Here is a 14,522-nt window from a genome sequence, read left to right on the forward strand (position 1 = left end):
CAAGGATGACATCTGCATGGAATTTCCTCCAGGTTCTTCTGTTTTCTCCCTCATCCTGAAAGTATACTGAGAGTTGAACTGACTTAAATTTGTGTGTCTGGCTAAGTCTGTGATCTCCAATGTGGACAACGACTATATTGGTGCTACATACTCTATAGGAAATATATACATTTATAATGTTCCTCCAAATGAGACATCCCAGGAAAAGATGACCCCTTTAATTATACAAGATTTTAGTTTCATCATAAACTATCCATGTTGGCAAATGTTGGTCTACTCAAAAGGGTTGTGCTATAATATGAATTGCGTATATAGAAGCTTGTAGGGACCCATGAAAAATCCCCAACCGGGCACCTAACTACATGTCACAGGTCTTTCATAGCATTTGAACTGAGGTGCAACTCCTGGTTTCGACATCATCATAGCAGAAAACAATTCCATCGATTCTGGGTCAACCCCAAAATCTGTCACGCTCCATGTCCAAAATATCATGACCTATTTTGCTCCATTATATCTAGCAATGAGATTAAATAAATGTACCCAAGATGTCCAGGAATTCCCTCCTGTGCTTTCTCCTGTCTTCAGAAAAAAAATCATCAATCACAAGCAAAAAGATATTAATGGTTGTAGTAGTTATTAGTGTATTGAAGAACTCTTAATGAAAAGACAAATTTTTGCATTTATACTTTCTTCCTTTTACTCCCCTTCTTTCAACAACAATTTTTTATTTTTCTATCAACATCGCCGTATGAGGACTTGTTTTTTGCCAAGGTGAGTTACAGTTTTTAATGTTGCCATTCATTTAACCATATAATGCATTGAATAACAAAAATAAAAACAAAATAAAGGGTCGTGAAATGGTGAAAAAAGTGTCATTTTTTGCCAATGTTAGCAAAATAATTCTTTAGATCAGTACGATTTTGGCAATGCCATCCTAGTATGGTTATTTATTTTTAAATAATTATGGGTTAAAAAATTCAAAGATAAGTAATTTTTTTCTTTTCATAGTCCTTGTAGGGACTTGTTTCTCTCATAGTGAGTTATACTTCATTATTGGTACCATTTTGGGTTCCATACGGCATTTTGGTCTCTTTTTTGCTCCATTTTTAGGGGATGCAAGATGACTAAAAGCAACAGTCCAGGTGTTTTGAATATTTTTCAGTATGCTATATATTGTATGGGCTTATTAATTTTAGAATTTAATAGATTAGAATTTTATGGGTGCATGATACTACATTTGTTATTTTCTAAAAAAAATATATATCTTATTTTTTCATTAAGAAAATAAAATGTTACATTTTTTAAGATTTTTGAAAACTTTTTTCATCAACTTATTTAGAGTGGGTATGGAAAGTATTCAGACCCCTTTACATTTTTCACTCTTTGTTTCATTGAAGCCATTTGGTAAATTCAAAAAAAGTGCATTTTTTTTCTCATTAATGTACACCCTGCATCCCATCTTGACTGAAAAGAAGCAGAAATGTAGAAATTTTTGCAAATTTATTAAAAAGAAAAACTGAAATATGACATGGTCATAAGTATGCAGACCCTTTGCTCTGACACTCATATTTAAGTCTCATATTGTCCATTTCTTTGTGATCCTCCTTGAGATGGTTCTACTCCTTCATTGGAGTCCAGCCGTGTTTAATTTAACTGATAGGACTTGGTTTGTAAGGGTACACACCTGTCTATATAAGACCTCACAGCTCACAGCGCATGTCAGACCAAATGAGAATCATGAGGTCAAAGGAACTGGCCAAGGAGCTCAGAGACAGAATTGTTGCAAGGCATAGATCTGGCCAAGGTTACAAAAGAATTTCTGCAGTACTCAAGGTTCCTAAGAGCACAGTGGTCTCCATAATCCTTAAATGGAAGAAGTTTGGAACCACTAGAAGTCTTCCTAGACCTGGCCATCCAGCCAAACTGAGCAATCGTGGGAGAAGAGTCTTGGTGAGAGCGGTAAATAAGAACACCAAGATCACTGTGGCTGAGCTCCACAGATGCAGTAGGAAGATGGGAAAAAGTTCCACAAAGTCAACTATCACTGCAGCCCTCCACAAGTCGAGCCTTTATGGCAGAGTGGCCCAACGGAAGCCTCTCCTCATTTCCAGACATATGAAAACAACAAAACCACACAAAGAGGACTTGAAAATCCTACAATAATCTAGAAAAAACACACCAAAAAAAAGGCAGAGATGCTTGCCTGTCTAGGCCTCATGACAATTGCACTAACAGGGTGCAGTAGACCATAATAAAGATGGCGGCTACACAGGTGCAGTAATACCGACAAGACAGCCTACAATCAGGGATTGGCCGTTTGGTAGACAAGTGCAAACAAATATAATCTGTATGTGGCACTGTTCATACACAGAGGATGCAGAGCATCTGGCTTACAGCCTATTAATGATGCCCAATGGCAGGCTGCCCTGTGCTAACTATAATGCATCCTGTGTGAACAGAGGCCAAAGTTTACAGAGGCATTTGGGCCCAACTGCACCCCAAAAAATATAAAAAGTTAAAAAAACTCATATAAGTACATGTGAGGTCTTAGTTGATATTCTGGCCAAAATATGCAAGCTCACAACCCAAGTCACAGGTCCCCACACTTGCGAGTCCTAATCTAACAACAAAACCACCAAAACCACAAAAAGAGGACTTGAAAATCCTTCATAAGTCTAGAAAAAACACAACAAAAAACAGGCAGAGATGCGTACCTGTCTAGGCCTCAAGACAAATGCTCTAACAAGGTGCAGTGGACCCTGTTAGTGCATTTTTCTTGAGGCCTAGACAGACATATGAAAGCCCACAAAGAGTTTGCTAAAAAACACATGAAGGACTCCCGGACTATGAGAAATAAGATTCTCTGGTCTGATGAGATGAAGATAGAATTATCACCAAAAGGTTCTAAGCGGTATGTGTAGAGAAAACCAGTCACTGCTCATCACCTGCCCAATACAATCCCAACAGTGAAACATGGTGGTGGCAGCATAATGCTATGGGGGTGTCTTTCAGCTGCAGGGACAGGACAACTGGTTGCAATTGAAGGAAACATGAATGCGGCCAAGTACATAGATATCCTGGATGAAAACCTTTTCCAGAGTGCTCTGGACCTAAGATTTGGCTGAGGGTTCACCTTCCAACAAGACAATGACCCTAAGCACACAGCTAAAATAACAAAGGAGTGGCTTCAGAACAACTCTGTGACCATTCTTGACTGGCCCAGCCAGAGCCTTGACCTAAACCCACTTGAGCATCTCTGGAGAGACCTAAAAATGGCTGTCCACCAACGTTCACCATCCAACCTGATGGAACTGGAGAGGATCTGCAAGGAAGAATGGCAGAGGATCCCCAAATCCAGGGGTGAAAAACTTGTTGCATCATTCCCAAGAAGACGCATGGCTGTACTAGCTCAAAAGGGGGCTTCTACTCAATACTGAGCAAAGGGTCTGAATACTTATGACCATGTGATATTTCAATTTTTCTTTTTTAATAAATTTGCAAACATTTCTACATTTCTGTTTTTTTCTGTCAAGATGGGGTGCAGAGTGTACATTCATGAGAAAAAAATAAACTTTTCTGAATTTACCAAATGGCTGCAATGAAACAAAGAGGTCTGAATACTTTCATAGTAACATAGTTAGCAAGGCCGAAAAAAGACATCCAGGCCTCTCTTGAACCCCTCGACTGAGTTCGCAATCACCACCTCCTCAGGCAAGGAATTCCAGATTCTCACTGCCCTAACAGTAAAGAATCCTCTTCTATGTTGGTGGAAAAACCTTTTCTCCTCCAGACGCAGAGAATGCCCCCTTGTGACCGTCATCTTCCTTGATATAAACAGATCCTCGGAGAGATATTTGAATTGTCCCCTTATATACTTATACAGGGTTATTAGATCGCCCCTCAGTCGTCTTTTTTCTAGACTAAATAATCCTAATTTTGCTAATCTCTCTGGGTATTGTAGTTCCCCCATCCCCTTTATTAATTTTGTTGCCCTCCTTTGTACTCACTCTAGTTCCATTATATCCTTCCTGAGCACCGGTGCCCAAAACTGTACACAGTACTCCATGTGCGGTCTAACCAGGGATTTGTACAGAGGCAGTATAATGCTCTCATCATGTGTATCCAGACCTCTTTTAATGCACCCCATAATCTTGTTTGCCTTGGCAGCCACTGCCTGGCACTGACTGCTCCAGGTAAGTTTTTCATTAACTAGGATCCCCAAGTCCTTCTACATGTCAGATTTACCCAGTGGTTTCCCGTTCAGTGTGTAATGGTGATATTGATTCCTTCTTCCCATGTGTATAACCTTATATTTATCATTGTTAAACCACATCTTCCACCTTTCGGCCCAAGTTTCCAACTTATCCAGATCTATCTGTAGCAGAATACTATCTTCTCTTGTATTAACTGCTTTACATAGTTTTGTGTCATCTGCAAATATCGATATTTTACTGGGTAAACCTTCTACCAGATTGTTAATAAATATGTTGAAGAGAATAGGTCCCAACACCAACCCCTGCGGTCCCCCACTGGTCACAGCGACCCAGTTAGAGAATATACCATCTATAACCATCCTCTGCTTTCTATAACTAAGCCAGTTACTTACCCATTTACACACATTTCCTTACCCACTGTATTTTTCTTTCTAAGGGACTCGATCCTGCAATTGTTTTATCACTTAGGGTGCTTTCGCATTGCATTTATCCACCTGTTCAGTGGCCCGTAGGGGCTTAGGTCTGAACCCCCCGCAAAATGGGATTTGGGCGTATGCGCCGATGAGGCCAGAGACTATTATGGTGCCAGTAGAGCGAACATGCGCTCTCCCGTGCATCCTTTTTGGAGCGTCTATGCCTACTGGAGACAGACTCTCAGTCGGAGTAGACTGCGTCTGAGTGTCCACCTCCAGTAGGCGTATATGCCCGAAAAGATGCACGGCAGAGCGCATATTCACTCTGCCAGCATAATTATAGTCTATGGCTGCGTTGCCTCATTTGTCAGAATCTCGTTTTGTGGTGGGTTCTGGAATTAGCCAGAGGTGGGCCAATGAATACGTGCCTGAACACAATGTGAGAGCACCTTTATACGGTACTAGCTGCTGGCCCGATTCTAAAGCATCGGGTACTCTAGAATATGGCCAGCGGCAGATTAAAATAAAAAATGTCATATACTTACCATCCGACAGCCCCCGGAATCTGTCCCTCCTCTCCACGCTCCCGGCATCTTCCGTTCCCAGTACTGCTTTGTGCCAAAGACTGCTGCTGACGTCCTCTCGCGAGAGCGCGACATCATCAGCAGTATTTCGCGCAAAGCAGTACTGGGAACGGAAGCTGCCGGCAGCGTGGAGAGGAGGGACAGATTCCGTGGGCCGTAGATCACTATTTTTTATTTTAATTCTATTTTTTTACATGTTTATGGTACCGAGGGTCCGAAGGAGTCACTTCTACTCCGGACCCTGGGTACCGGCTAGAGCCGGGCATCTCCGGCTGCGTTGCCGCTGATGTCCGTGCGCCTGGAGATGACCCGCAGCAACCGTCGGGAGATCAGCGGCTAGAGCCGCTGATAATAATAATAATCTTTATATAGCGCTAACATATTCCGCAGCGCTTTACAGTTTGCACACATTATCATCACTGTCCCCGATGGGGCTCACAATCTAAATTCCCTAATTAGTATGTCTTTAGAATGTGGGAGGAAACCGGAGGAAACCCAGGCAAACACGGGGAGAACATACAAACTCCTTGCAGATGTTGTCCTTGGTGGAATTCGAACCTAGGACCCCAGCGCTGCAAGGCTACAGTGCTAACCACTGAGCCACCGTGCCACTGATCTCCCGACGGCACGGAAGCGGTGGCGTGCGGACTGCGCCTGCGCACTGTGCCTGTTTCTGGGGGCGGGGGCCTGGCAGCCGCGACCAGTCAGCACAGCGGGATTTCGGTTACAGACAGACATGATAAGGTGTTTATATATCTAGATGCTGCAATATCATGGTATGTAGTAAAAATGTGAGGCTGGGTTTCATGGAAGCACAAATATGGCAGCGACCAGGAACTTCAGTAAGCCCATGTTTTCTCATTGGTGCCCCATTGTTTCCAAACATTTAAATGCTGCTATCAGCGATTGACAACGGCATCTAAATGGTTTAGTAGCAGCGATTGGAGCTGGCTCTGGTTGATGCTTCTAGAGGCAGGTGAGGCCTGTATAATACAGCTGCAACACAAACTGTATGGAATGAACTCTGCTACTGAACCTTTCATACTCCTGCACCTGGCATAGGACATTCCGGTACATCCTATGTCAGGAAGTGGTCAGTGCAGAGCTTGGCTGTCCCCAGAAGGCAGTTAGACTATAAATGGGGTGGTAGTATATAATCCAACCATGTGGGGCTTTGGACTTTACTCTTGGGATTGGTGGGGGTCACAATTGTGAGATTCCCAGCAATAACCAAATTATTACTTTTTCTGTGAATGGGTGATAAGTATTAATTATGGGACACCCTGCTTAAAGTAACATATCGGAAGAGCGCTTAGGAAAACTTATTCTTTGCCAACCTATAATAGATGCATACATCTTGGCAGTTACGGTAGTTAGACCACCAGATAGAAAGGATAGTAAGAACCCATACTTTTCTTTTTTTTTTTCAGCTCCCTCTATAACTACTCTATGTTTTCTTTCCAAACCAATAAAAACAAGCTAACAAATTAAGACAAAAAAATAAGAAAATTGATCATTCTTTACTTCTTATTCATGTACTTTATGTATCACTTCATCTCAGCTTTCGAGATCTCAGCGTGTAGCTATAGAATTGGAAACATCAGTATTAACTTCGAATGGAATATGGTGGGATTTCATGTTCGGCCAATGCTTGGTGTTGTGCACATTACAATAAGTTGTGCAGTTATTTTTTTCTGCATCGTTTCTCCATCAATTCCTTCAGACTTTCAAGATCTCTGTGTGATGGTGTGATATGCTATGTGGATATCATTTTGTGTATATTTCTATTTCACTGATTTTCATAGTGTTTTTCTTGTTGCATTGTATGTCTGTAGCCTGACTGTATCTGTCTCTTGATGACCCCCTGTGGTTCCTTGATCCCCAAGTCTCCTTTGTCTCCTCAGCCTGTCTGGCTGCCCCTGGACATAGGGAGGGGGCTGGGGAGGACAGAAGCTGTACACAAGAAGGGGGTGGGGAGGAGAGGAGGTGGACAAGTCAGTTCCTGTGTGGAGAGCTTGGTGAAGACTGCACCCCAGAGAGAAGGACCCATTTTATCATCTGGTGCTAGAGTTTTGGAATCTCGTCTCCCTGGACATTTTATCCCGTTACTGGACTGCATTCTTGTTCTGGACTATTGCATCCTCAGTGTGGTGGATTGTTTATGGACCTTCTAATTTTGCTTGTAATAAAGGTCTTGGGATTGTTCACACTTCCCTCGCTCTGTTGATTGTGTGGTATCGGAGAAGGACCCCGTGACAACTGGTGGTAGCAGTGGGATCAACAAAGCGTAACCCAATGGAGAACCACCCCAAGAGTCAGTACAGAAATTGGACTGTATCCAGTTTACAGGAGAGAGCCAGAGACCTGGGCCTGAACTACCAGGAACTGACTAAAGAGGCCTTAATTGATCTACTGGTGGGCGCTAGCCCGGCCACCTCCTCCCAGATGTCTAAAGGACGAGCACTGGAGACAGGGATCCCCATCCAGAAAAGCCAGTGGTTGGAGTGGTACGAAGAAGAGATGGCGGTTCTGGGCCCCGGCGTCTCTCAGGAGTACAAGGAGGAGGCTGCCTGCTGGGCACAGTGGAGACAGAAACCAATGGAGCTTAAAAGAGGGAGTGTCAGGGTCCTGACAGCACCGGCGTACAGCCTCCGCTAAGCAGCGACTCACCCGCACCGTAGGGACCCCTGGGGACAAGAACAGCCAGACAATAAAGATGCACGGGACCTGAATGTAGAAGTTTAGAAAGCCGGCACAGGACCTACGGTCATGTGAACGGTCATGTGACTGCAAGGAGGCGGGGCTTAGCATCCAGCTTTCAGAGGAGGAAGAAAACTCAGAGTCAGGCAAAGCAGAAGTCAGGCACAATACAGGCAAGCGAGGTACAGGAGGGATAAATAGACGGGAGGTCAGACAAAGCCAAAGGTCATACACAAGATATCAATACAGTACCAGGGATGAGACAGAACGGACAGTCAGGGCCAAGCAGAGATCAAAAACCAAACGGACATAGAAGGTACCAAGCAGAATCCAAAGCGATATCCAGAGAACAGACTGAGTCATACACAGGGAATCAAGCAACCAGAACACAGCACTAACACACTCAGGGGTTACCACACAATGCCAAGGGCGAAAGTATAAATGACAGGGGATGGGAGCTTCCTGAGGCTATAAGAAGCCTCTCCAGAACCAATGAGAGGCCACCCTAATAGGTCCCAGGTGTGTAGGTGAGAGTCTGCACTGCGATCAGAACATTAACCCCAGAAGTGCCGGTCACCCAGCACTGGTATCATGACAGTACCCCCCTCTCAACGGGGGGCCCCTGGACCCCCAGGCTTGCCCGGGTACCAAGCATGGAAAGCCCGAACCAGACGATCCGCATGCATCAACCGGGCCGGCACCCAGGACCTGTCCTCCGGCCCATACCCCTTCCAATGAACTAGGTACTGTACTGACCGCCATACCAACCTAGAATCTAGAATGTGACCAATCTCATATTCCACATGTCCCTCAACCGAAACCGGAGGAGCAGCGGACTCGGATTCTCCCCGGCCTGCTTCAAACGGCTTCAGTAGAGATCTATGGAAGACGTTAGGGATCTTGAAAGAGGGTGGAAGGCACAGCCTGTATGCTACCGGGTTGATTTTTTCCACAATCTTGTACGGGCCAATGAATTTGGGGCCCAACTTGGCTGACGGAACCTTTAACTTAATGTTTTGCGTGGAGAGCCAAACTTTCTCTCCCACCTGAAACATGGGACCAGGTGTTCGTTTCCTGTCCGCGAAAAACTTATACCTGCCTTGAGACCTAGATATACGCCGCTGGACTTCTGCCCATGTATCTTTTAACTTCTGAACAGAGTCCTCAGCCCCAGGGCACCCCGAATCCAGATGAGAAAACGCACCAAAATGAGGAGTGAACCCATAGTTGATGAAGAAAGGGGACATACCAGATGAAGAAAGGGGACATACCAGATGAAGAAAGGGGACATACCAGATGAAGAAAGGGGACATACCAGACTCACCCGACTATTGAAGGCAAATTCAGCCAACGGCAGTATATCACACCAGTCATTCTGTCTAGCAGAAGTCAGACATCTGAGGATCTGTTCCAGAGACTGATTAGTGCGTTCCGTCTGACCATTACTCTCAGGATGGTATGCAGACGAAAAGGACAGAGATATCCCTAATTTTTTACAGAAAGCACGCCAAAACTTAGCCACAAACTGCACACCACGATCAGACACCACATTCAGGGGTACCCCATGCAAGCCGACCACATGCTGCACAAACAATCTGGATAAGGTCTCAGCAGAAGGTAATGCGGACAGGGGTACAAAATGAGCCTGCTTAGAAAATCTGTCCACCACTACCCACACCACCGTATTACCCCTGGAAGAGGGAAGATTGGTAATAAAATCCATGGACAGATGGGTCCATGGTCTTTCGGGAACTTCCAAGGGCATCAGCTCCCCCACCGGCCGGCTATGGGAGCTTTTAGAACGAGCGCAGACCCCACAACCAGAAATGAATTTCTTTATATCAGAACCCAGAGTAGGCCACCAGAAGATCATAGCCACCGCCAGTCGTGTGGCTGATATACCAGGGTGAGCACACAACTTGGATTCGTGGAACTCTTGCAAAGAGTTTAAGGCGAAGTTGCTCTGGGACAAACAACTTGCCCCCTGGCTTGGCCGCAGGAGCCAGCGACTGGGCCCCCTCAATTTCCCGTTCCAATTCAGACGAGATCCCTGCTAACACCACCCCAGGGTGCAGAATGGAGGATGGTGGCTCAGGGACAGACACAGGGTGAAAACTACGAGATAAGGCGTCAGCCTTGACATTTTTTGACCCTGGACGGAATGTAATAGTAAACTGGAAACGAGAAAAAAAAAGTGACCAACGGGCCTGTCTGGGAGTTAATCTTTTAGCAGACTCGATGTAAGCCAAATTTTTGTGATCAGTGATCACAGTAACCGAGTGACTGGCCCCCTCCAAAAAGTGCCTCCATTCCTCAAACGCCCACTTAACCGCAAGAAGCTCTCTATTGCCTACATCATAATTTCTTCAGCAGCAGAGAACTTCATGGAAAAGAAGGCACATGGCCTGAGTTTGGTTAGAGTGGCAGGCCCTTGAGACAACACCGCCCCCACCCCCACCTCGGAGGCCGTCCACCTCCACTACAAATGGCTTGGAAGGATCTGGCTGTATCAAGACAGTAGCAGACATAAAACATTTTTTCATCGTCGCAAAGGAATCTTTTGCGAGTGAGGACCAATTTCTCACATCCGCACCTTTGCATGTTAGATCCATGAGATGTTTGACCACTTGCGAAAACCCCCGGATAAATTTGCGGTAATAATTGGCGAACCCCAAGAAGCGCTGAAGACCCTTAAGATCTCAAGGTTGCACCCAATCCGCAATGGCCTGCACCTTCTTGGGGTCCATGCGAAAACCCTCCCCGGATACAATTAACCCCAAAAAAGACAATTCTTGCACACAGAAAACACATTTCTCCAATTTGGCATACACATGATTTTCTCTCAGTCTTTGGAGAACAGTTCGTACATGTTCCAAATGAGAATGCTTGTCGGTGGAGTATATCAAAATATCATCTAAATAGATAACGACAAAACGACCAATGAGATCCGAGAATACCACGTTGATGAAATTCTGAAATATGGCGGGGGCGTTGGTAAGACTAAATTTTCAAATAGTCCCTCCATTCATCCCCCTCTCGGACCCTTATCAAATTATATGCCCCCCGAAGATCCAGTTTAGAAAACCACTTTGCCCCTGATAGTTGGTCACATAAATCGCGAATCAACGGAAGGGGGTACGTATTCCGTACAGTAATCTGATTAAGCTCCCGGAAGTCGAGACAGGGACGTAACCCGCCATCTTTTTTCTTTACAAAAAAGAAACCTGCCACCACAGGTGAGACTGAAGGACATATGTGTCCTTTGCGCAGACTTTCAGCAATGTACTCCTTCATAGCCAAGCGCTCAGGACCGGACAAATTAAAGAGACGGGCTTTAGGTAATTTAGCCCCCGGGACCAGCTCAATAGCGCAGTCAAAGGGTCTATGTGGCGGTAACGTCTCGGCCTCGCTTTCGGAGAATACATCTTCAAATTCCTTCTGGCATTCCGGAATACCTTCGAGCTCGACAGATGATACAGACACAGATTTAACAGGTTTAACCAGCAGTGCGGATTTATCACATAACTCAAAATCATTAAACCCCCATTGAACAATCTCCCCCATTTTCCAGTTAATAACTGGGTTATGGCGTTGTAACCAGGGCATGCCCAACACCAACCCTGCAGGTAGATTGTCCAGCACAAAACGACTTAGGTTTTCCACATGAGTAGCGCCCACTCTGTGCGAAAACAAGTCAGACATAAAGCGAATTCCCTCCTTAGTGAGGGGAGAGGAGTCAATGGCCATCACCTTGATCGGAACCTTGAGCCTAACTGTCCCTATCTTGCAGTGTGTGACCAATTGGGAGTCAATGAGATTAATTGATGACCCGTAGTCCACGAAGGCTGTAGAGGAAAAAGAACTGCCATCCACAAACAGTTCCACAGGCAGTAACACTTTAGAAAATGAGGAAAAGGGTACCTGAGGGTCTGAGTCGTCTCCCCGTTGACTACCCAGACCTAGTCGTTTCCCGCCGATCAGGTTTGAAGACGGGCAATCAGGACACTCCCTTTTCCAATGTCCCGTTTTACCGCAGTAAAAGCATAACTGCTTGTCCTTCCGGCGTTTCCTCTCCGTATCCTTCAGGGAGAGGGCGCCTACATCCATGAGCTCAGGGGCAGTCTCTTTTCCACTGGGGAACAATGGAGTTTCCACCTGCATCACCCCTCTGGCCCGCAGCCTGCGGTCCATCCGGACGGCCTGGGTCATGGCGTCCTCAAGAGAGTTAGGTGGGGGACGTTACGCCAAGGCATCCTGCAGCCGCTCGGACAAGCCTCTGCGAAAGAATCCTCGGTGTGCGGCGTCGTTCCAAGAGACCTCTGCGGCCCAGCGGCGGAACTCAGTACAAAACCACTCAGCTGAGTGTTTCCCCTGACAAACACTCATCACCATGTCCTCTGCCAATCGCACTCGGTCAGGCTCATCATAAATGTCCCCGAGGGCCTCAAAAAATGCATTCACGGACACTCTCTCAGGGGCAGTGGGAGAAAGGGAGAAAGTCCAAGCTTGTGGGGACCCTCTTAATAGAGACATAACAACCCCGATCTTCTGACTTTCGTCCCCAGAGGAAGGTGTCTCAAACTAAAAAAAAGTTTGCACCCCTCCATGAAGACCCTGAACTCCTTTTTGTTTCCAGAGAAAAAGTCAGGCAGTTTAACAGGTGGTTCTGGGGACACCAAAACAACATCACTCGACCCAGCCCCCAGAGACCCAGCAGCTAAAGCCCCCCGCACTGTCTCAGAAACCTGCTGCTGAGAACGAGACAGAGCTTGCTGCTCCAGAGATAAACCCTGAAACATCTGACTCAGACTTTTCATCCGGTCAGCCAGAGACCGTATGGGATCCATAACTCTCTGCATAAAAAACCCCCCAAAAACTTAATGGTCAGTTATAATGTCAGGGTCCTGACAGCGCCGGCATACAGCCTCCGCTAAGCAGGGACTCACCCGCACCATAAGGACCCCTGGAGACAAGAACAGCTGGACAATAAAGATGCACGGGACCTGAATGTAGAAGTTTAGAAAGCCGGCACAGGACCTACGGTCATGTGAACGGTCATGTGACTGCAAGGGGCGGGGCTTAGCGTCCTGCTTTCAGAGGAGGAAGAAAACTCAGAGTCGGGCAAAGCAGAGGTCAGGCACAATACAGGCAAGCGAGGTACAGGAGGGATAAACAGACGGGAGGTCAGACAAAGCCAAAGGTCATACACAAGATATCAATACAGTACCAGGGATGAGACAGAACGGATAGTCAGAGCCAAGCAGAAGTCAAAACCAAACGGACATAGAAGGTACCAAGCAGAATCCAAAGCGATATCCAGAGAACAGACCGAGTCATACACAAGGAATCAAGCAACCAGAACACAGCACTAACACACTCAGGGGTCACCACACAATGCCAAGGGCGAAAGTATAACTGACGGGGGATGGGAGCTTCCTGAGGCTATAAGAAGCCTCCCCAGAACCAATGAGAGGCCACCATAATAGGTCCCAGGTGTGCAGGTGAGAGTCTGCACTGCGATCAGAACAATAACCCCAGAAGTGCCGGTCACCCAGAACTGGTATCATGACAGTGAGTAACGCAATGTGGAGTGTAACCCCAACGATCCGGGAGCCTGTACGGATCACCCGGACAGAGTTTAAGCTATTTGATGAGGCTTCCGGAGATGTGGAGGGGTTCTTCAAGGACTTTTAGCAGCAGTGCGCTGTGATGGAGGTGCCCCACTCTAGCTGGATGCGTTTGTTAGTGGGGCTCTTGAACGGAAGCATGGTGGAGGCTTACCGAACCATTGACGCACCGTGGAATCAGGATTATAACATTGTAAAGTGGACTATCCTGGATTTCCATGCTATCACCCCAGACTCATATAGGGCCAAGTTCTGAGACCTCCCATGCACCACGGGGGGATCGCTTAGGATGTATGCACATAAGATGTCCCAGGCATGTCGGAGATGGCTGGAAGCAGAAAACGCCTTTACTGTGGAAGATGTTATACAGGCGTTCCTTATAGAACAATTTCTTGCCAAGTGCCCTGCAGAGGTATGGGAATGGGTCCGGGAGCGCACGCCGTGTACCGTGGAGAGAGCTGCAGCCCTGGCCGATGAAGCCCTTACTATCTGGCTGCAATGGAGGAGGCTTCTGGACAATAAACCATGGCCTGCTCTCGTGCCCCGTCCCCCTCCAATTATATCTGCCCTTCCACCTAGTTGCAAGCCGATGACAATCACGCCTCACAGTCCTAGGCCCCAACAGTTCCAACCATGACCTGCGGGTATCACAGAGAGGAGGTGTTATGGATGTGGGCAACCTGTACATTTGCAGTCTAGTTGTCCCTCCAGGATTCGGAGGGAGCCCCACGCAGCCCCACCTCGTCCAGTGCATCTTGTGGACTCCACCTCGCCTGAGGAAGAACTACCACCACCACCACCAGACTGGACCACTGACCACGGCACCATAGATACTCCTCCTGGAGTGTACGGACTCCGGCCTCTGTCCTTTAGCTACTCAGAGCAACGGCAACGCCACCTGCAGGATGTCTTAATTGATGGATACAAAGTGTCAGGATTTAGAGGCACGGGGGCATTCTTGACTATCGCTGATCCCCGTGTGGT

At 46.5% G+C, this 14,522-nt stretch overlaps 1 protein-coding gene across 1 annotated transcript in view; it reads right to left on the reverse strand.

Moving 5' to 3' along the window:
* OC90 (otoconin 90) overlaps nucleotides 1-14,522 on the reverse strand; it is a 180,448-nt gene that overhangs the window by 117,986 nt on the left and 47,940 nt on the right. The gene's annotated exons all lie outside the window — the stretch shown is intronic.

This window comes from Dendrobates tinctorius, unplaced genomic scaffold (genome assembly GCF_039654945.1).
Source record: "Dendrobates tinctorius isolate UK_male_01 unplaced genomic scaffold, ASM3965494v1 ptg000116l, whole genome shotgun sequence".
NCBI lineage: Eukaryota > Metazoa > Chordata > Amphibia > Anura > Dendrobatidae > Dendrobates > Dendrobates tinctorius.